This window comes from Mus musculus, chromosome 15 (assembly GCF_000001635.26).
Source record: "Mus musculus strain C57BL/6J chromosome 15, GRCm38.p6 C57BL/6J".
Taxonomy (NCBI): domain Eukaryota; kingdom Metazoa; phylum Chordata; class Mammalia; order Rodentia; family Muridae; genus Mus; species Mus musculus.
In genome coordinates, this window is record NC_000081.6 from 69,923,545 (window position 1) to 69,948,643 (window position 25,099).

The 25,099-nt window shown below is 37.7% G+C and overlaps 1 long non-coding RNA gene across 1 annotated transcript in view; it reads left to right on the forward strand.

The window, feature by feature from the left end:
• Positions 1 to 688: 688 nt before the first annotated feature.
• The window catches only part of Gm19782 (predicted gene, 19782), a 153,972-nt gene continuing 129,561 nt past the window's right edge, over positions 689 to 25,099 (forward strand). The window contains exon 1 of the long non-coding RNA NR_045071.1: positions 689 to 832. This is a non-coding gene — a long non-coding RNA (predicted gene, 19782). The remainder of the gene's footprint in view (positions 833 to 25,099) is intronic.

Here is a 25,099-nt window from a genome sequence, read left to right on the forward strand (position 1 = left end):
GCTGTTAGACCAGGTGGCATTTATTTATTTATTTTACAAAGGGAAGGGAGGGGAAGAAGGCAGGATGCAAATTGGAAAGTCCATTTTTAGTTATAGAACAGAAAAATAAAGGAGAAAAAGAAATTGATTTTTAAGAAGTTCCAGATGTTATATGCTTTTTATTTGCAAAGCCATGTCTAAAAAAGGGAGTTCCATTACAAACAGAAAAAAAAAAAAAAGGAAGAGAAAGAAGCAAGGAACCACAAAATCGACAGGATGATGTTTAGTTGAATTTGCTTGTTACAGCTTGCATTCATAGTGAATAAGGACAGTTTTCTTTTAAAAATGGAGAAAAAATTCACACCATTTACATATGAATAATTACCTTCATACTGTGTCTACATGAGGCAAACAGAACTGCCTCAGCTGCTGAAGTTCCACAGTGTTGTGTCTTAATCACCGAGCCCACCTTGCTTGTTCCAGGAGCCATCTGCGAGGCTCTATTGTGTTCTGCTTTCTTCAGCTGTTTCCTTTGGTCCAAAGCAGGACTTTAATTAGCATCCATTAACACACTGCCAAGAGCATCTTCCATCAGCCTTTTATATCGCTTTAGATGGAGAAGAAATTATGATTCCTGAAATGAATTGTGTTTTGTCTGTGTGCCAGAATTCTACAGACATCACAATCTAGTATGCCGAGTCTCTTCTTTGGGTCTCTAAAGCTTTGATTTGCAATATTCTAACGAACTGGCATACTTGCTCTAGTGAACCAATTTAGGGAACAGGAATCAAAGTTCTGTTCTTGACATGTAGGATTTCAGGTTTCTGGCCTATTCCATATGGACACCTACCAGGTATCACAATTGCTTTTTCTAGAAATAATTTAATGCATGTGTATTTGTGTGTGTGTGTGTGTGTATGTGTGTGTTTGTGTGTGTGTGTGTGTGTGTGTGTGTGTATGTGTGTGCCCATGTGTGCAAGTATCCATGGAGTACAATATGCTCTTAGCTGCTAAGCTAACTCTGAATGTCCCCTCAATTGGTTCTTGAAAGAAAGTCTATCAGCCTTCCTAAACTTCATGTAGTCACTCCCAGATATGGTGTTTCCAATGACTTTCTATGGGAAGACATTGATGCCAATAGCTTGCTACATTGAGCAATAAGGCTAGCTTTCCAGTATGGGTCTTCATTTAGTATCAGTTCCAATGTTGTCCCTGACTTTATGGTTCTGGCAGAATGATTTTCTATTTCTTGTTTCAGTGTCTTTGACAGAAGACTGATAGATGCTATCTTCTGATAATTTTGTTTGCCAAACTTTTAAAAAGCAACATGAAAATCCCTAACAAGTCAGGAAGGTAAATTTGGTATTCTGAACCTATTCCTACTTTGCCAATAAGATTTGGAGGACATATAGCTAGGTGGCAGGATTTTTTTTTGTCTTTTTTTTTTATTATTTCTAGATATTATCTTCTATTGGGTAGTGGTAAGATCAAGTTGCTTATTGTATACAGATGTCAAATACTCAAGTCAGTGACCAAAATATGAAGAATAACAACAAAAAATAATTTTTAAGTAAGATGGTTCTGAGAAAGAGAGAGACCCAGGAAATCAGAAGATAAAGACAATAGAAGATAAGATAAAAGGGTTTGGGATTGGGAGATCACACAAAACCTATATCTTATGTCAAACAAGTCTGTTTAAGAAGTACAGCATCTTATATACTTTTTACAGGGAAAAAATGAGACAAAGTCAGCAGAAATCATCATACAATGGGACAGAGTCAACATGAAGCTAATCAACAGTGTTGCACGAGAACATAGGGTATCTCAAAAAACTCTACAGACATGGCTCACAGCTGTCAATGAACTGATAACTGTAGCCCTATGCAGTGGGAAAACTTGGGTTCTCAGGCCCTAAACTTGCACCTTTCCCAAAGCACTGGTTCCAGGTCATCTCTGTCTCTGCCAAACATATTTCTTGTTTTAAATAAGCAAGTTTGTTCCTTCTCTCACTACATCAGGTCCTTAGCAAAAAGCCCTGGCTATCCTGGAACTCATTCTGTAGACCAGGGTGGCCTCAAACTCAGAAATTTGCCTGCCTATGCCTCCCACGTGCTGGGATTAAAGGCATGCACCAACACTGCTCAGCAGTTGAAACTGTTTTAGACACAATAAAAACAACAATGACAGGAGGAAAAGGTCTCTACACTTATAGCACTGAAATGCAAAAGAGATGAATATGCAAAGATTGATGCACTTAAAATGATATTAATGTAATTTAATAATGTATTTAAACTGTCCTTTTCTGAACAAAGGAAGTTCAATATTTTTAAAAAATTGGAAAGCAGAAGAGCATTTAAATATATCATTATATTAAAAAAATAAAAATATTAGAAAATGGATAAAAATGTTATATTCCTTCTCTATTTAAGGAGTACAAAATCTAAGGAGCCCCAATGTTAATAACTTTTAATTCATCATTGACATTAGGGTATGACCTACAGCTTAAGTGATAAATGGTCATTTACTTTCCTGCAGTAATGAGAAATATAGCTGTCAAAGTTAAATAATGTAATATATTCTTTAAAGCTGTGTAAACTTAGTAAAATGGTAACTTTTAATCTGAGAAGGAAGACAATAAGGACAGGCATTGAAATAAGGGATCCTAAAGAGAACTTCAATTTCCAAACATTACAGGGAATCCTCAAAATTTGATGGTAAGCTCATATTACATAATAAAACATATACGTATGTCACTGAAAAAATCAAGCTGGTGTCAAGTAGAATCTTCAGTAGTGACTTGTGTTTGTAGAGTTGGAAGGTGCTTCATATGTTACAAGAGGAGAAAAGTAACCAGCGGCGAACCTTGGGAGTTACAATAGTGACCTGCTTGGCAAGATATACTGTTGCAATAGTGGTACAAATTTTATAGGGTTAACCAAAAAGCTTCTGAAAAAAATATTATTTAAGGCAAAATCCATTAAATGGAACACACATTTGACACTGTTAATGAGGCAGACAACTTGAAAGTATATAGGACATGGGCCCTAGCTGAAAGCCTACTACTGTGATTTTGAATATAGGAATAAACACTCTTTTGAATATACTGCTATAGCCATAGATCAGAGCAGTATTCAACCCTCATCAGAGAAGCCTCTTTTTTTAAGTAAACAATGGACAGAATGCAAGAGATCTTGGAACACTCAGTCTTCGGGAGATATCTTTGCGAAACCACTTCTCTCTAGGTTTGGGAATCTAGGTGGAAGAAGAGGAAGAAAGGTTGGAAGAACCAGAGATAATGAATTACTCCAAGGAAACAGTCCCTTTCTGACCCAGCAAGGCTGATATCCATATGAACTCAATAGAGACCATGACAACAAGCTAAATACCTTCACAGTTTCAAGCCAGCCAAAAATCCCAGCATAGAAAAGGCTACTGGAAAAAAAAAGTACCATCCCTAAACAACAAGATATTTTCAATTGACACCTACTGGAAGATGGAAAATTATTTTCCTTCAATGGAATGATACTACATATATCAGCCACACTTCAGGGCAGGTCTTGTACTTAGGAGTATTTCATCTTATTTGGATGCTGTTTGGGAATTTTGGTTTGGTGCTTGTTGTTTCTGCTTTTGAAAGAGAAAGAGCATGAAGTCTGCTGGATAATTAATTGGTAGTGTCTGGGAGAAGTTGATAAAAGTAAAAAAGTGAACTATATATATATATATATATATATATATATATATAAAATATTATTTTAAAAATTAATGAAAGCTATATGTGCTACCGTTTATGCTACATAAATGCATCTATCTATATCTATCTATCTATCTATCTATCTATCTATCTATGTCTATATCCATCTATATCTATATCTATATCTATATCTATATCTATATCTATATCTATATCTATATCTATATCTATATATCTATATATCTATATCTATATCTATATCTATATCTATATCTATATCTATATCTATATCTATATCTATATCTATATTCTGGTGAATTCTAAATTCCTGGTGAATTTAGAATTTCTGGTGAATTCCTAAAAGCAAGAAAAATCTTTGTACTACTTTCTTTTTTCTTTTACTTTTTTTTCTTTTTTTGTAGATTGATTAATTATTCTCTGTATGTGTGTGTGTGTGTCTGTAGTTTTCTAGAGACAGGTTTCTTCTGTGTAACATTGGCTGTCCTGAAACTCACTCTGTAGACAAGGATGGCCTTTAACTTAAAGATCCACTTGACTCTGCCTTGCAAGAGCTAGGATTAATGGCATGTACCACAACTAAATGGCTGTTATTTTAATTTTATGTGCATGATTTTTTCCACCATGTATATCTCTTTACAATAGAGGGCAGATGAGATTGACAGATTCATTGGAACTGAAGTTACAGAAGATTGAATTATCTGATAGTACATGTGAGCGCTCGCTCACACACACACACACACACACACACACACACACACACAAACACGCACACGTATTGTTGCTTAAGTCTTATGAAATGCCTGATACCAAGACTCCCAATCAAAAAGTAAAAGACAAATTCAGGAAAATGTAGAAAATAAATGTATTGCTTTATCTATATTTAGAATATTTCAGGGTCAGATCATGTAAGATTTGTCTTTACAGTAATGATAATGGCTGCAGAATTATACATGATGCGATCAAATGAGTGGGAAGTGTGAGTATTACCCTACACAAACTGTGTGCTAGCACATTAACTTAGGAGGAAGCATTCCAAACTTCCTGTTTCTGGAACTCAAAGTTAGTTTAGGAGAAAACAGAGTTTAGAATAACAATGAAGGTTTGGTTAGGAGAATGACAATGTATGTTTGGTTAGGAGAATGACTGAGTTTTCCTTTAGGTTTAGGTCACTTCCCTGAGCACATCTATTTTCAGGGAAGTGGGGCAGGTCATTGTAAAGTTGGTAGTTGACAGACTGTTCATTTTTGTCCCTGTGTATCTTGAAAATGTTCTAGTTGCTACATATCTTGATACTCTCATCCTGAAAGAGGGAGGAGGGGCGTGAGGTAAATGTTTTAGATGAAACTTGCCTAAATGATTAGAATACCTTCCTGCAAAATACAGCAGAAATTTGACATAAAATTTAGGGTACCAAAGCTTATAAATGCCGTTTGCATGCACGATGATAAGTGTAGAGGTGCCTCAGTGACTAAGAACACTGGCTGTTCTTGCAGAGATACTGGGTTTGGTTCCCAGCACTCATGTCACATGAGTCATACTATGTAGACTAGCTGGCTTCAGATTCATGTCAGTCATCCTGCTGAAACATCTCAAGTGCTGATATTACAAGTGAGCATCTGAGTTAGCCCTTAAACTCTTTTATCTTACAATTGCTGGTTTAAAAAAAAAGAGGAGGGGGGATGCTTGAATGAAGACAGGCATATGGAATGACGATGCATTGGCAAGTGCTGGCATTCTCAGTCTGTACAGTTTGGGTGAGAATATTGCTATAGACTATCCTAGTTGGTTTTCCATTGCTGTAATTAAGGTCCACAACCAAAAGCTACGTGTGGAAGACAAGGCTGATTTGACTTACTCACAGTTGGTCACTGAAGGAAGCCAAGACAGTAACTTGTGAAACCTAGAGGCAGGCTCTGAAGCAGAGCCCATAGAGGAATACTGTTTCAAATGGCTTACTCATCCTGGTATATACATAAAATCTATGACAATATTCTCAGGGGTGTCACTGTGTACACTGGGCTGAACCTTCCAACATTAATCATTAATCAATACAATATCACACAGACTTCACTATAGGCCAATCTGATGGTAAATTCTTAATTTTTACTTCCCTCTTCCCATATGATACCAGTTTCTGTAAAGGTGACAAAAACAAGTAAGCATGCAATCAAACAAACCAAACAAAGTCAAAATAGCATATAGATGGAAAGTTTCTATTTCCTTTAACATCATATATCTAGTGAATTTTATATCCATTCATTTTGCTGTTGTTGTTTATCAACTGGAAAATTATCTGGTAGAGTTTTGGGGTCACTTATGTATACGATCCTATTATGTCAAATAGTGATATCTTTATTTCTTCTTTGCCAATTTTTATCCCCTTGATCTCTTTTTGTTGTCATATTGTTCTAGCTAGTACTTCGGGTACTATATTGAATAGATATGGGAAGAGTGAGCATCCCTGACTTGTCCCCGATTTTAGTGGGATTGCTTCAACTATCTCTCCATTTAATTTGATATTGGCTGTTGGTTTGCTGTATATTGCTTTTACTGTGTTTAGGAATGGGTCTTGAATTCCTGATCTCTCCAATACTTTTAACATGAAGGGGTGTTGTACTTTGACAAATGCTTTTTCTAATGATCATGTGATTTTTTTCTTTGATTTTGTTTATATATTGTATTACATTAATGGATTTTTGTATATTGAACCAACCTTGAATCCCTGGGATGAAGCCTACTTGATTGTGATGAATAATGGTTTTGATGTGATCTTAGATTTGCTTTGCAAGAATTTTATTGAGTATCTTTGCATTGATAATCATAAGTGAGATTGGTCTGAAGTTTTCCTTTTTGGTTGGGTTCCTGTGTGGTTTTAACAAGCTGAAGGGCCCAAGTGAGGCTGCCTCACTCCCACTTGGGAAGGAGAAGAAAACAACCACAAGGGGGAGAGAGGGACCTGGGAGGGAAGTGGGATGGGTGGGGGAGAGAGGGGAGCATGATTGAGTATTGGATAGGGGGAAAGGACTGAAATACCTGAGGATCAGCAGAAGAAGAGAAACATGCAAACTCGGTAGGTAGGAGGTTGGGGGGACCCTCCAAAATATACCAGAGACCTGGGAGGTGAGAGACTCTCAGGACTCAAAGAGAGGGACCTTAGATGAAATGCCCTACATTGTGGAGAAGGAACTTGCAGGGTCCAACTCCAGCAGAAAGACAGGGAGGGCATCAAGTGAAGGATGGGGTTGCCATCCCACAGCCAAAACTCTGACCCATAATTGTTCCTGTCTGAAAGAGCTGCAGGGATGGAAATGGAGAGGAGCCTGAGGAAAAGAACATCACATGATAGGCCCAATGTGGGATCCAGCTCAACGGGAGGCCCCAAGGCCTGACACTACTACTGAGGCTATGGAGGGCTCACAAAAAGGGATCTATCATAATAGCCCTCTGAAAGACCCAGCAAGTAGCAGAAAGATCCAGATGCAGATATTTTCACCCAACCAAAAGACAGAAGCTGCTCACCCCCATTGTTGAATGAGGGAAAGCTAGAAGAAGCTGAGGAGGATAACTTTTGCTATCCACACTATGCAGTTATCCTCTGCTGGTGTTCTGCTCCATTGTTATAATTATTCTACAGATCTATCTCCACACAGGGCCTGCTGCCACAGATCCACCTGAGACAGTGCCATCTCCTGGGACCTACAGACGAAAGCTGCCTTCCTCCAAAAAACCTCATCTGACTGAGGGCTCCTGAGACAAGTGTTGTGTTCTTCCGCTGGTTCTGTCTCACATGGATGGCAACATTATCCTCTGCTACCAGTTGTTGGGACCTAAAACAGGGTGCCCTGGGGAAGGGGGAAACCCACACCTCACCAGAGTTCCACCTATTCTCTGGTCAGTCATGTGTGGGAGGGCTGCCATATACCTTCCACTCATCCTTGAGTGGGCATTCCTTTATCCCATTCTTCAGGGGGTGGCTAAGGGGCAGCCCTATCTGGAATTCCCAGAGCTGCCTTTCTAAAGCCCCAGGGTTATAGGAGAGAGGGATGAGGGAAGAGGTTCCTAACACTGGTGAGAGTGCAGCGTATCTTGACTGGAGCACAGGAAGGCCTTCTAATGGGAGATTAGAAATGGCTCATTAGGAGAAAGCCTGTCCCATCCTCCAAGTGCAGTGGTCCTTGATGAGCAGAGATTTTCTATGGTTTTAGAGCTTTATTGTAGAAAGGCAGGGAGAAAGAGAGAAGGTAGAGAGAAGGTAGAAAGAGGGAAGGTAGAAAGAGAGAGAGAGGAAGGCTAGAGAGAAAGAGAGTAAGAGGGAGAGAGGAGAGGAGAAGACAAAGAGAAAGGAAAGAGGAGAGAGGAGTGAGAGAAGTGAGAGGTAAGAGAACAAAGGAGTGAGAGGTAAGAGAGAGGTGGGACTGAACAGCCCTTTTTATGGTCTTTACTGTTGCTAGGTAACTGGGGAAGAGTTTAGCCTGAAGGTCTGAAGCTTGGGCCATTGTCTACGTGACTACTGACCATGTTTCTCTTGTGGGGGTTGTGGGGGCAGTAACTTAGGCATGAGCCAGAGTTCCAGGAGCATGAGGGAATGCGTACAGTGTCATTAAGGTGAATTATGACTTCACGGTTTAGACCTCAGCTTGACTAGAGACCAGCCTTTCTGTGAAGAGCCTAATGCCCCACATAGGAGGACTAGCAGTTTTAATATTTCTGGACCCCTGAGATCTGTCAGATACTGGAACACCAACTAGACAGCATATACCAGCTGATATGAGGCCCCTAACACATATAGAGCAGAGACCTCCTGGGTCTGTGTTTAGTAAGAGAAGATTCACCTAACCCTGGACAGACTGGAGGCCCCAAGGGAGTATAGAGGTCTGGTGGGGTGGGTGTGAGGGGCAGGGACATCCTCATGGAGACAGGGCATGGGGAGGAAATATGGGATGTGGAACAGTTGGGAGGGGGGGTCTGGGAAGGGAATAAAGTCTGGAGTTTTAAATAAATAAATAAATAAATAAATACCAACCCCTCAAATCATATATTGATCAAATCAGGATAGACTCCTTAAAAATGGGTTCCTGTCCTTGTAGAGGAGGGTTTCTAATGTCCTTTAGGCTTCTCCATGTACAGTCACAATGAGATCTATCAACTGTAAACCAGGAAATGGACCTTTCCATAACATCCAATGAGCTGAAGTCTTCTTGTTTTTCATTCTACGTTTCTGAACCTGTGAGAATGAAATGGTTCTTGTGCAAGCCATTCTCAGTCTATAGTTAGTTATTATAGTCTAAATGACATCTAAGATGAGTATCAGGTCTCACATAAGATGATGCTATATAGAATGTGGGCTTAAGCTAATTTCCTGGGATCTTTAAAGAAGAGAAACTACATTTGAGACATGGGCTAGGCACTGTATTTCAATGATTAACAGTTTACACCCAGATTATAGGTTATATAATGTTTTGCCCTAATATCAGGAACTAATTGATATATTTCTGAAATGCCTACATGTTCTGTTTTGGCTTGTTCTTGTAGAACCAGAAACTGAACCAAGTGCCTTCATAAAACTAGATGAATACTGTACACCTAAGCTACATTTACAGGAGCTTTTGCAGAAGATACCACTAACTATTCCTGCTTAGCCTTGGCTTCATAGTTCCCCTAACTTCTGCTTCCTTATTGCTAGGACTGTGCATGCACCTTTAGTGTGAGCTTCAAAATTAATTAAGTGAAAAAGCAAATCTTATTAGCAATCAACTTCAGGTACTTATGAAACACCAAATATCACCATCTGTTTATTGTTTCTAAGTTATGGTAATAACAACACTCTAAAATTGTTCATGATGTATTTGATCAAATCCCTTTATACAGATTTCCATTATACTGGTACTCCTTGGTTTAAGACCTGGGAGCTCTGGAGGGTCTGGTTGGTTGATATTGTTGTTTTTTCTATGGGGTTGCAAACCCCTTCAGCTCCTTCAGTCCTTTCTCTTACTCCTCCATTGGGAGTAGTACACCCAGCATTGAATTTCCTGGTTAATCTTGTGATGTCTATTCTATTAGGTTGCCAGGTTGCACAAAACACATTCACATTTTAGTACAAGAATCTTAAAACAAAATATTTGAGAAGTGGTAGATTTATGGGTAGTAAATATCTCTACTGTATCTACAACACTGACAGGGAAAAATATCTTCAGAAATTATAAAGTATGTACTTTTGTGTACCGCATGGTACTTTGGTTTCCCATACATTTGAATACTTATTCATAGATCAGAAATGTTTAAGCTAAGAATTAAAGAATAGGAATGAAAATTAAACAGGAGTTCTAGCCATAAAGACCCACAGAGTGTCATTACGAGAAATAAAGGTTTTAAGCTGTTCACTTGAAAAGGAAATTGGAGGATACATGATAAAGTCAGCCAGTGAGAAGGTAGCTTTATGTAATAGGGGAATGTAGCAAGCTGCACAGGATGGTTTTTATTTAAAAAAAAATTAGAGCTTAACAATAAAAGTAGGACGAAAGCAGTCTGCTTAATTAGAGAACACTAAAGATGAGGCCAAAATAGTCAAGTTCAAAAGGGGCTTAGGCATGTGGTGCTTGAGAGACAAAGCATCCACATGACCATGAACAGTGAAGAAAGAGGATCTACGGGGTGATTACAAGAGACAGTGATTGCTGGCTTCAGGTCCTTTTGTGGAATCACAGTATAACACAAGTGTGATTTTTACAAGGGATTCAAAATGAAGCTGATTCTTTACTAGAAATGTGGTTAACTAAAATGCCTCCTGGGAGAGATTTTGGTTTTTATTTTTTTGTTTTAATCCAGGCACTGATTCCACCTGCGCCTTGTAATCTTGGATACACTGGCAAACCTGCATGGTGGTGTTTCCACTCAAGTAAATTGGAATCATACTTTTTAAGATGTAATTGTATCTTCTTTCTTTTTTATCTCCCTGGTTTACAATGTCATGGCTGTTTGGGCTTAGGACCCTTATTTGCTCTGCCTGCTTTGCAGTCAGAGGCATGGATGTGCAGGAGCTCTTTGGCTAAAGACTCATTTCCCAGTCCCAGTCAGGGTTCTTTGGCTAAAGACTCATTTGCTAGTCCTAGTCGGGGTCTCTGGAGCAGTTGTTTTTCCTTGACCTTAGCTGACACCACCAGAACTCAGTAGACATTCACATAAAAGTTGAGAGTCCTACCCTCTACTTTCCCATATTCTGCCTTGAGGCTTCTCATGGTAGTAGTCTCTAGAGAGAGTTTCACAGCCACCTTCCACATAGAGTCACAGCCCAATGTAGTCATAGCCTCTTTTAAAGAATACTTTAGGGATTTTGAGATTCTTAGGTTAAAGGTTTCCCAAGTAGTTCTTTTCAATGCTAAAATTTTTGGCAATGTCATTGTTTTTTGTTGTTGTTTTGTTTTGTTTTTGTTTTTAATTTTTAAAAATTTATTTACATTTCAAGTGTTATCCTCTTACCCAGTTTTCCCTCTCCCAGAAACCCCCGGTCTCCCATCCCCCTTCTCCCTGCTTCTATGAGGGTGTTCCTCCATCCACCCACCCACTCCTGCCTTTCCACCCTTGATTCCCCTACACTTGGGTATCTATAGAGCCTTCATAGGACCAAGGACCTCTCCTCCCATTGATGCCTGACAAAGCCATCCTTGGCTACATATGTAGCTGGAGCCATGTGTACTTCTTGGTTGGTGGCTTAGTTCCCGGGAGCTCTGAGGGTGTCTGGTTGGTTGATATTGTTGTTCTTCCTATGTGGTTGCAAACCCCTTCAGCTCCTCCAGTCCTTTTTCTAACTCCTCTATTGGAAACCCCTCACTCAGTGCAATGTTTGGTTGTGAGCATTCAACTGTATTTGCAAGGCTCTGGAAGAGCCTCTTAGGAGACACCTATATCAGGCTCCTTTCAGCAAGCATTTCTTAGGTCCAAAATAGTGTCAGAATTTGGTGACTGTATCTGGGATGAATTCCCAGGTGGGACTGTATCTGGATGGCCTTTCTTCAATCTCTGCTCTACATTTTGTGTACATATTTTCTTCTATGAGTATTTTGTTCCCCTATCTAAGAAAGACCAAAGAATCTAAACTGTGGTCTTCCTTCTTCTTGAGCTTCATGTGGTCTGTGAGTTGTATCTTGGGTCTTATAAGCTTTTGTGCTAATATCCACTTATCAGTGAGTGCACACCATGATTGTTTGTTTGTTTGTTTGTTTGTTTTGTTTTTTTGTTTTTGTTTGATTTGTATTTTCAAGACAGAATTTCTTGACTGTCCTGAAACTCACTTGGTGGACCAGGCTGGCCTCCAACTCAGAAACCTGCCTGCCTCTGACTCCCAAGTGCTGGGATTAAAGGTGTGTGTAGCCACCGCCTGTTTCATGTGTAGTTTTTTGTGATTGGGTTACTTCACTCAGGATGATATTTTCTAGGTCCATCCATTTGCCTACGAATTTCATGAGTTCATCATTTTTAATATCTGAGAAGTACTTCATTATGTAAATGTACCACATTTTCTGTTTCCATTCCTATGTTGAAGGACATTTGGGTTCTTTCTAGCTTTTGGATGTTATAGATAAGACTGCTATGATCATAGTGGCGCATGTGGCTGTTCTTAATGGGTGTGACTTTTAACACAGTTAAAATGCTAATGTGACATACTGTGACATCCTTATGTGACATCCAGTCACACTATACTCTTTTGTCATGAATTGAATCACCTTGAAGACTTTAAGATGGTTATTAGTGTTATTATTATTATTATTACTGTTACTATTATTACCACTACTATTTTTGATGTCCAAATCATAGTCATATCATTACTTATTATAAATTTATTTTAGTCAAAATATTATGAAAGTGGATATTGACAGGGTCCTGTTAGGTTTAGAATCTTGTATACATTGTGAGATATTAAGTGTTAAATGTATCAAATATATATTCTTTTATTATAATGAGAATACCCAAAGTCCATTCTGCTTGCTTTTCAAAATGTAACTCCTAAATGGTCTGTTGTGACTAAGGTCCTCCAGACAAGGCTCTGGAGTTCCATCTATGATGTTACCAACCACAGGAATATATTCTATTAAGGCTAAAAAAATTACCATTGTACTTTTATACTACACCTCATTGTCTTATAATTTGACAGACATATCCTTTATCGCAACTTTTTGACTTTTGTGCATAGCACAGCAATATACGTGAAGATTCTTCTGTTAGGCAGCCATGCTGACATTTCCTTTGGGACAAATGAATAACAGAATAGTTTCAGTTAAATACAGTGTTTTGTTGTTGTTGTTGTTGTTTGTTAATTTGTTTGTTTGAGTAATACCCATAGTTTCCCATAGTAGCTGCATTCATTTCTATTATTTTCAGGAGCACACCAGGCCTTTTTGGTTCTCTACACGCTTGCCTGCCAGGGCCTGAAATCCTTTCTGTTCTTGATATACTCATAAGAGTGAGGTGATAGTTATTTGCTTTTCCCTGGTGTATTTCTGGACATGTAATACACACACACACACACACACACACACACACACACACACGTTTCTGGACATTTTATATGCATATATGCACCCAGGCTGGAGTTTGATATCAGGAATTATCTTCAATCATTCTTCGCATATTTTTTGAGACAATCTCACTGATCTTGGATCTTTCGAATTTATAGCAAGCTCCAGAACTCTTCCTGTCTCTGTTGGGCCAGTGCTGAAACTCCAGGCTTGAATGACCCTTCCGGGATCATTACATGGCTGTTGGGAACACATTCAGGTCCTCATGCTGGAACACAAATGCTGAACCGTCTTCCAAGGCCTGGGTTTAGAACTGACTCCTAGATTCCAGTAGTTCTTCTACAATAGCTAAGTGCCTTTCTGTCACTACCAAGCATTGATTGACTCTGCTGAGAAAAACCTTATGGACCACTTGGGTGCTGATGTAAGCATTTTTAGGAAAATCTGAGTCTTTAAATATGGCTTCTCATGATGTTTCCTTGTCTTCTGCATCTTCACTTATTATTTTCTGAAGTATAAGCAGAGGTGTGAGTAGCCATTCATTGACTCTGGCTGTCTGTATCTCTACGACTTGCCTAATAACTCCCCTATGACCTGCACATGCTTTCTGAAAGTATCTTATAGCAGCCACAACAGTATCATATTTAAGCAGAAAGTTTCCCATTGAGCAACCTGTTATTTTATTATTTTTTTTCAACTGAAATGTTTTTAACTTTTTGAGAAGTAAATTGCATTCCTTGGTAACTTAACATTCTCAACTCAAAAAAATAAATAAATAAAATATGATTTATCTTCATACAATGCTGCTTCCTACAGACTTCACATCTTCAAATAAACATAAGAAGGGCACAGCTGGCCTCCCAAATCAAAGCAAGATCAAAAAAGGAAAGAAAAGAAAAGAAGTGTTTGTGTTGCTGCTATTTAATGGGCTGCTTTAAGAGGTTAGACTTTGAACAAAAGAAGAACAATAAAAAAGATTTAAACAAACCCATTTACATATCAACACAGTCATAATCAGATAAGAAATGGAGAAAATATTTGAGTGTGGGTTAGAAAATATAGATAAAACATTTGGGTTTTTGTGTGTGCATAGAAAGAAATCTATGTGTAACAAAAATATTGGATTAATAACTAGATCAGTTTTAATGTAATCTGAGACATAGTTCATTTGGATGAGCTTATAGTAATCACAATGAGGAAAAAAAACACCTCTGCAACTGGCAGCTTACTCCTAACGTCTTCATGAAAAATGTTAAATTGAAACCTCAGTGTGTTTAGTGGGCACCCCTCTCACCAATCTGCTTAACATAGAACCTTTTTATTCCTGAGATCACATATGTAACCCCAATTTGATATCATCATGGGATACTCCATCCAGTTTCCCAAACTAACATATCCTACACTGAACACTTGCATCCTTTACATATCTTCTTCATGTCTTTCTGACAGTGACTCTCAGCAAGGATTATTGAATACTTAGAATATTATAGCAAGTCCTCTGGTCCCCAGAATCTGAGCACATTCCACCATATCTACAATTCATCTGTGACTTGAAGCATCATTTTCATTTCCTGTTTTATTTACCTCTAAATGTATCTTCAGTTTTTCTCCTGGCATAACCATCATTTTCAAGATGTGTTATACTAACTCAGGAGATATCTATGTGCAATTCATTGCACTGTTTACTGATCATTAAATTAAATGGCCAGAAGGGCTTGATCAGCTGCCACTTCTTTCCCTGTCTTACTTTATCCTCTCCTTGTTGTCCTCTGAGTGGGCTACACTTGGCTTTGGGCTGTACTCTCTTCTCAGGGCCTTTGAACTCATTCATTCTTCCTATAGAATTATTCTGACACAGAAATCCATGTTGTCCACATAGCTCCTTCCTCTAGGTACTTCTTTAACCAACTATCTATATTTTGGAATATCTTGGTTTTAATATAGTAAGTTTTCCCCTTTATTTTTTTTTCCTATCATATATTGCATTCTAAATGAAGTTTACCCTCCCTTATCATCACCCACTCTCTCCCTGTACATCCCCTTTCCCCAGATCCCCAGTCTATCTCTCTTCAGAAAAGAAAAGCCCTCTCAGAGACATCAACTTAATATGGCAGAACAAGCTACAATAAGACCAGGTACCTATTCTGACATCAAGGCTGGACAAGGCAACCCAGTAGAAGGAAAGGTGTCCCAAAGGCAGGCCAAGGAGTCAGAGACAGCCCCCACTGCCTCTGGAGGAAGATCCAGCCTACCCCAAGCTCACCTGTTCCACTGTGTTCATAACAGCTTTATTTATAATAGCCAGAAACTAGAAACAGCATAGACATATCTCAACCAAAGAAAGGATAAGAAAATGTGGTCCATTTAAACATTGGAGTATTGCTTAGTGGTTTAAAAAATAAAAAAGGCATAATAAAATTTCCTGGCAAATAGTTGGATCTAGAACAAAAATCATCCCGAGTGTGGTAACCCAGACACAGAAAGATAAACATGGTATATACTCACTTATACATTGATATCAGCTATAAAGGAAAAGATAACCATGCAATATCCACAGGCCTTCAATACATTATTTAAAGGATTGTTCTATTCTCTCAGAAGCCAACTACCAGATAATCCTTTCCTTTGAGTAGTTTAAATGAGTATCACACTGCAGTCCTCAAATATGTTGGCCCATTCACCCTCTCATTCATCCTCTGTATGGGACATTTGCCCCTGAATTTCTGTTTTAGAAAGACCACCTCCGATGATGCTGTGTACATACTGAACTGTGATGTCTGTGAGCTGATGCAGATGCAGCAGCAGTATCAGAACTTGATGAGGGGGATTACATGTTTGTTCATATTTTGGGCTTAAATTTGGGGTAAAAAACCTTTTTGACATTTTAATCATCCATAATGTAGGATGATTTTGACATGTTAAACTACAATTTCACATTGTACCATGTCTAATAGACAAAATTGATTCCAACTTGAAAGGTGTAATTGAAAATTTTGATTTTGTTTGTCACCCCACGTTAAAAAGTCTAAGGGGATTTTTACTACACCTGTTTAAAAAAAGTAACATTCTTACAATTTCTATTTATTAGATGTGTGGGACTAGGTTAAGCACCCAGGAAACACATCTGATTAGAACAAATTAAATTGACAAATCTAAATTAGTTAATTGGCCTGAAGTTGCAAAGGTTACCCAAGAAGTTTGTTAATAATTTTGTATTTGAATAGAGCAAATAATACATATAAATTAAATGAAAAGAATGAGAATAGACACTTAATTTTGTAGTGATATCAATAAATATTAATTTTTACAACTCAATAAAATATAAATTCGCTTTACTTTAAAACCTAAAAACTATAGTTTAAATATAACAAAGGCCCACACCAATTATGAACACTTTGAAAGAAGTAGAATCATGTTTTTTCTTCCTTTCTTATTTTTGAGCAAGGTCACTAATTTCATTTGTTCTAATGAACTAAATCAATTATACAAGAACACTAACACTCCAGATAACTAGCTCTCTCTCTCTCTCTCTCTCTCTCTCTCTCTCTCTGTGTGTGTGTGTGTGTTGTATTTTATTGTAGCTATGTATTATCTACTGAATTGTATCCTCTTAAAATTCACATTCATACCTTTACTCTTGATTTTTCTATTTTGAGATAAATGTCTTTCATGGGATAATTAAGGTCAACTAAGTTTACAATGTGAAATCTGTAATTTGATGGGGTTTATATCATTAAAAGAAGGACAGTAAACACCAAAGATGAAGTCAGCACATTCTCTCTCTCTCTCTCTCTCTCTCTCTCTCTCTCTCTCTCTCTCTCTCTCTGTCTGTCTCTCTATCTCTGTCTCTGTCTCTCTGTCTCTGTCTCTGTCTCTCTGTCTCTCTCTCTCTCTCTCTCTCTCTCACACACACACACACACACACACACACACACACATACACAAACACCCCACAATGAAAATCAAAAATCTATGTGAATAGAGACCAAAACTAACTAAAGCATGATCCTGACTTTCCATCTTTAGAACTATGAGAAAATAAATGGCTGCTGCTTCATCCTCCCAATCTGATATTGAGTTGAGACATCATGAAGTGACTGACACATCAACCCTTCCCTCTCAAAGGCAGAATTCTTTAACACTTTAGGGAATGCAGGAAATTCCTTTTTGAAATGCACTCCTTAAGCAGAATTAAAACCAGAGTGGCTACTGTACAAAGAAATACGTTTATTTACTTACTCATGGCCACTCCAAGCCTGAGGTGTAGCCCTATGTTTGAAGATTTCCTTCTATCTTGTGTTGAACATTTTCCAACTGTAATGGAAAGGAGTAGTGCTAACCTTGATGTTCATAATGGTCCCCAGAATGTTCCATCTGCAATTACAGATAAACATTAAAAAGAAATGTTTGGGAGAAATTATATTACCCTTGCAGAGTGCTACTCTAAAGATAGGTGGACCAGATCATATGCAGCTGTAGTGTTAGAAGCAGATGTAGAGGATGGAAGCAGAGGCATGCCTATCTAATTTCTCACCTTTTGATCACTCATAACATCCAGATTCACTGGGGCCACACAGACAGCAATTCATAAGATCCAGACAAAGCCTACCAAATAGATAAGTTACATATGATATCCCAGACAAATATTCCTTGCATGCAATCATTTGTCCAAGAAAAAATTAGAAATAAATTATTGAGGTTTTTGAATCAAACATGAAAGTCACTTTTTAAAATTTTTTTACACTCAACATTATATTCTTCCCCTGCTGTAATCCACCCTCTGACTGTTCCACATCCCATACCTCTTCCCCACTCCCCTGTCTCCACATGGATGTCCCCACTGCTCACCCACCTGACCTCTAAATTCCCTGGGGCTGTTCTAATTATTGAGTTTTTTCTTCAAAATATCCAATTTCCTTTTCCGTCAGGATCTTCTTCTGATGATGTCTTTGACATGATATGTTTTGATATCATACTGCTATAGTACCATCTCAAATATCAGTTGTACTAACTTATCTACTTCCTTAACTACTGTATGTTTCTCCATACAGTGTATTCAACCTGAAAATACAGAGCAATACATTTATTCTCATTTGCTTCATATACTCAATATGAGAATTTTTTCTATTCTATGCATTGTAGCACAAGCCACTAGAATTACTCATATTAAGAGAAGCAATCATTGACTCTGTAAGACATTGATGAATACTTGCTCCTCCCTTTCTGCACAACACAGCATTGTTTCTGGAGCTCCAGGTGAAATAATGAGATATTGGAGCCTGGGAAGAGCTGATATTCTAAGTATCTGATAACAATTGCTATTAATAGCATATAATGACTTTCAAACCAAGCTCTACGAAGTTAAATGAGTTATCCAGGGTCAAATGAGGCTACCAGTGGAGGCCTCTTTGTGCTACAGTTCTGCCACATTCTGTCCTGATGGATGGCCTGGTGGAATCTTTGCTGTGTTCATGCTCCCCAGCAATGCTGATTCAGTTTAAGCAAGGATGCTTTGCAAGAATGCTTTTAACTGATTGTATGTGGCTGCCATAGCTCTTTAATCTATGGAGTGATTGCAGATCAGGTTGCCCTCTTATATTAAGCACAGATTAATAAGTGATGACTGCAGACCAAGATGATGAAAGTAAAGGAGTCCATAGACAGAAAATAAGAATATGTAAGACAATATTTATAGGCAGTCTGCCCAATGATGTGAAGTTATTTTTTTACAACTTTTGAGTTAATGTCCAGGACTTAATTTCACTCCCCAAAATACCTGCCCCAAAGGTATGTTAGGGAGAATGATTTCCATTTTACAGATGATGGAATTGAGGTTTAATCAAAGACAGAGATGTGTGCAATACATATCATTAAATCCAGATTATCTTAGCAAGATGCTTCCAGGTTGCTTATGAAATAAAAAATCATTTCTTCCAAGTTGGGAGAATATATATCCTAAGTTCAAGATGTTTTTAGATTTGATTCTTTCATGAAAAGTTTGGTCATTGATTGTGAAGTTTGGTCTTCTGTCCATGTTCTCTCTTGGTGGACAGGGTCCCTTGCTGTCTTTTTCCTTGTAAAATACTATACCCAGCATGTGAGTCCCACATTGTATGTCCTTCTAAACTGAAAGTTTTTATGTACATTCTGTCTTCAAGTATCATCACATTGGGGGTTCAACCTTCTTTTTTGAATTGTAATGGTACCCAACCCTATCTATAGCATAGCATAGCATCACATGTGGCCACAAATCAGGTAAGCTAAAAGAACTTTTGTGCCAAAGCTCAAGATTTCTTTAAATCCAGTCAATGGATCTTCTGCTTCGGGACCCAGTATTTAAGTAACTTGATACCTCTTACAGTCTGAACAGAAGTGGTTAGAGGTAAGTTTCAGTCCAAGTATTAATGAGTTGCTTTATATTTTCTCCTTAAATGATTAAACTGAAGCATAATATGTATGAGAACCTTATTTCTCCATTGCCTTCTGTGCATCAGATACACTCCCCAGTGTCTGCTCTCATGTACATAGAAGGATAATCTTCCTTTTGAAAAGGGTCCAGCTTTGCTTTGGTCAACAGGATTAGTGTCGTATATTTAAAATTCTGAAGAAACAGTGTATAGTTGAATAGCATTACCTCCTTGATAAATCAATCATAGTCATTCTTAACTTTGAGCCTATATACTCACCTCAACACAATCAAGAAATGTAAAATGGTAAGGAAGGTGAAGCATGAAGGATCTGCTGAGGTATGTGACCATGGAGAGAACATCTGAGCTACATGATTCTAGAAGATGCTGACTCCCTAGGCTACATGATTCCAGGGTACCCTACCCAGAAAAATATGAGGGTCAGAAAGAGACTTACAAAGGTAAGCAGAGGATGTCCAAAGTTGCTAGGGCATGATATCAGAGCATTAAATCTAGGAGATTATTGATGTTGTAGAAAAAAATTAATAGCATCTTGCTCATATTTTCAGGAAAAAAATATGGAACAAGGTGTAGGGGCATCAGCATCACTGGAGATTAAGTACTCTGGTTAGTTACTTAGGATACATTTCATTAAAAAAGATAATAGGTAATGCTATAGCAGTTATGGGAATCCATTTCTGTTGATATGTTCCTTAGTGAATTTTCTTAATTTGGAAAAAAAAGAAAGATACATACATGCACTTCACATCTTATCAGTGAACAAGAGGACAAGAAAGTAAGGGATGGAAGTGAAAAACTCAAGATTGCTGTGGAACAACCAGAGCATTAGAAAGGTAAAAGGATTCCTACATTTTACTGTGTAAGTAAAGCATTTCTGCCAGAATAGGTCAGAGGCATAAAGTTCTACAGCTAAGGAACATGATGAGCAGAAATGTGATAATGGTATATTCATCTGTCAGCAAATCCCTAAGATATGAGGTCTTGTCAGAGATACACACTAGCATGAAGTGTTGGGAGAATTCCAGGGAATTCCAGGTATCATGTTTGAGTGCTCTGCACCTGTCTAGATGTTAGATCTCAATGAGATGGAGACACGATCTCAGAGATCAGAACAAGGAGGCAAAATTCACCAGCCATATGCTCTTTACTTTCTGAATTTGTCCCACAAATTGACCATTAACTTATATTAACTTTTGGAACAAAAAAGGATTCAAAAACAATGATGATAGAAATATTGGCAAATCCTGAATTTAGCTTTTTGTTAAAGTTTGACAAGATAATAGCCTTTTACATCTAAGAAAATTTTCTTTTCTTTTTTTTTCTTTTTTTTTTCTTTTTTCTTTCTTTTTTTTTTTTTTTTTTTCGAGACAGGGTTTCTCTGTTTAGCCCTGGCTGTCTTGGAATTCACTTTGTAGACCAGGCTGGCCTCGAACTCAGAAATCCTCCTGCCTCTGCCTCCCGAGTGCTGAGCTTTAAGGTATAAAAAGTTTAAAATATTAGAAAAAACATTGATAAATTAAATTTTTAACATGGCTAGCTAAATTATATATTATAACAAAAGTTCATAAGTGGTATATAATGAATTTAGTTTAAAATCCTATACTTGTACTGTTCAGTTTGATAGACACATGCCACTGAGTGTGTGACCACTAAATATCTGAATACTTGGGAATAGTCTAAAATAAAATGTATTATGAATCAAAAACTTACTTAGATTTGCAGTATTTGCTAAGATGAGAAGCACATTATTTTACTTATTAACAGTCTCAGATGTGTTACACATTTAAATAATGATAGTTAAATGAATTAAGTTTAAAATATACATTTGTGAAATTTATAATTCCTTTTAATTTTAAAAATCATTGTACCAGAAAATTTAAAATTTGTCTTAAGTACTTTTACAGTTGCATGTTTAAGAAAACAAAGCAAAACAAAACAACAAAAAAAGAAATGCCTGACAGAAACAAATTAAGGAAACAGGTGTATTCTGATTCACAGATCAAAGTTACAGTCCACCATGGGTAAGTAGATGCTGAGAAAGCTTTTCACAAAATTCGCACCCATTCATGATAGAAATCTTGGAAATATCAGGAATTCAAGGCCCATAACTAAACATAATAAAAGCAATATACAGCAAACCAGTAGCCAAAATTAAACTATAAGGAGAGAAACTTGAAGCAATTCCACTAAAACCAGGGACTAGACAAGGCTAGCCACTCTCTCCCTACCTACTCAATATAATATTCAAAGTCCTAGCCAGAGCAATTGGACAACAAAAGGATGTCAATGGATACAAATTGGAAAGGAAGAAGTCGAAATATCACTATTTGCAGATGATATAATAGTATATTTTAGTGAACCCAAAAATTCCACCAGAGAACTCCTAAAGTTGATAAACAACTTCTGCAAAATGACTGGGTTTAAAATTAACTCAAACAAATCAGTAGCCTTCCTCTACTCAACGGATAAACAGACTGAGAATGAAATTAGCAAAAGGACAACCTTCATAATAGTCACAAACATTATAAAATACCTTGGAGTGACACTAACCAAGCTATCAAAAGATCTGTATGACAGGGACTCCAAGTCTTTGAAGAAATAGAAGATGATCTCAGAAGATGGAAAGATCTCTCATACTCATGGATTAGCAGGACATAAGAAAGTAAAAATGGCCATCTTGCTGAATGCAATCTACAGACTCAATGCAATCCCCATCAAAATTTCAATTGAATTCTTCATAGAGTTAGAAAGAGCAATTTTTAAATTCCTTTGAAATAACAAAAAACCCAGGATAGCAAAAACTATTTTCAACAATAAAAGAAATTCTCAGGGAATGACTATCCCGCAAGCATGATAAAAACTGCATGGTATTTGTACAGAAATAGGCAGATAGATCAGTGGAATGGAATTGAAGACAAAGAAATGAAACCACAGAACTATACTAACTTGAACTTTGAAAAAGGAACTAAAACCATACCATGGAAAAAAAGACAGCCTTTTCAGCAAATGGTGCTGGTTTAACTAAAGGTCAGCATGTAGATGAATGCAAACATCCATTTTTATCGCCTTGTACAAGGCTCAGGTCCAAGTGGGTCAAGGGCATCCACATAAACCAGATAGACTGAAACTAGTAGAAAAGAAAGTGGGGAAGAATCTTGAACACATGGGCAAAGGGAAAATTTCCTGAACAGAACAATAATGGCTTATGCTCTAAGATCAGCAATAGATAAATGGGACCTCATTAAATTGAAAAAAAAAAAAAAAAAAAAAAAAAACCTTCTGCAAGGAAAAGAACACTGAAAATAGGTCAAAATGTCAACCAACAAATTGGGAAAAGATCTTTACTAATCGCATATCCAATAGAGGGATAATATCCAATATATCTAAAGAACTCAAGAAGTTAGACTTCAGAGAACCAAGTAGCCCCATTAAAAATGGGGTACAGAGCTAAATGAAGAATTCTCAACTGAGGAACATCAAATGTCTGAGAAGCAACACAGCTTCTGGGAGAGATCCTGTTTTGGGCCTTCACCTTCAGCCAGGAGGAGGTCCAAACACCAGATAACTGTACACCTTCCCCGAAAGAGGAGAGCTTGCCTGCAGAGACTGCTCTGACCACTGAAACTCAGAGGAGAGAGCTTGTCTCCCACGCCTGCTGATTGAGGGTAACAAAATCAACAGAGGAACAATCTCTTAACAAAGACAACTATAACAACTAACTCCAGAGATTGCCAGATGGCGAAAGGTAAACGTAAGAATCCTACTAACAGAAACCAGGACCACTCACCATCATCAAAACCCAGAATGCCCACTTCGCCCAGTCCAGGACACCCTAACACACCTGAAAAGGTAGACCTGGATTTAAAAGCATATCTCATGATGATGGTAGAGGACATAAAGAAGGAATTCAATAACTCACTTAAAGAGATACAGGAGAACACTGCTAAAGAGTTACAAGTCCTTAAAGAAAAACAGGGAAACACTGCTAAAGAGTTACAAGTCCTTAAAGAAAAACAGGAAAACACAACCAAACAGGTAGAAGTCCTTACAGAAAAACAGGAAAACACATCCAAACAGGTGAGGGAAATGAACAAAACCATACTAGACCTAAAAAGGGAAGTAGACACAATAAAGAAAACCCAAAGTGAGGCAACGCTGGAGATAGAAACCCTAGGAAAGAAATCTGGAACCATAGATGCCAGCATCAGCAACAGAATACAAGAGATGGAAGAGAGAATCTCAGGTGCAGAAGACTCCATAGAGAACATCGGCACAACAATCAAAGAAAATGGAAAATGCAAAAAGATCCTAACTCAAAATATCCAGGAAATCCAGGACACAATGAGAAGACCAAACCTACGGATAATAGGAGTGGATGAGAATGAAGATTTTCAACTCAAAGGACCAGCAAACATCTTCAACAAAATTATTGAAGAAAACTTCCCAAATCTAAAGAAAGAGATGCCCGTGAACATACAAGAAGCCTACAGAACTCCAAATAGACTGGACCAGAAAAGAAATTCCTCCCGACACATAATAATCAGAACATCAAATGCACTAAATAAAGATAGAATACTAAAAGCAGTAAGGGAAAAAGGTCAAGTAACATATAAAGGCAAGCCTATCAGAATTACACCAGATTTTTCACCAGAGACTATGAAAGCCTGGACAGATGTTATACAGACACTAAGAGAACACAAATGCCAGCCCAGGCTACTATACCCAGCCAAACTCTCAATTACCATAGATGGAGAAACCAAAGTATTCCACGACAAAACTAAATTCACCCATTATCTCTCCACGAATCCAGCCCTTCAAAGGAAAATAACAGAAAAAAACCAATGCAAGGACGGGAACCACGCCCTAGAAAAAACAAGAAGATAATCCCTCAACAAACCTAAAAGAAGACAGCCACAAGAACAGAATGCCAACTTTAACAACAAAAATAACAGGAAGCAACAATTACCTTTCCATAATATCTCTTAATATCAATGGACTCAATTCCCCAATAAAAAGACATAGACTAACAGACTGGCTACACAAACAGGACCCAACATTCTGCTGCTTACAGGAAACCCATCTCAGGGAAAAAGACAGACACTACCTCAGAGTGAAAGGCTGGAAAACAATTTTCCAAGCAAATGGTCTGAAGAAACAGGCTGGAGTAGCCATTCTAATATCGGATAAAATCGACTTCCAACCCAAAGTTATCAAAAAAGACAAGGAGGGACACTTCATACTCATCAAAGGTAAAATCCTCCAAGAGGAACTCTCAATTCTGCATATCTACGCTCCAAATGCAAGGGCAGCCACATTCATTAAAGACACTTTAGTAAAGCTCAAAGCACACATTGCACCTCACACAATAATAGTGGGAGACTTCAACACACCACTTTCATCAATGGACAGATCGTGGAAACAGAAACTAAACAGGGACACAGTAAAACTAACAGAAGTTATGAAAC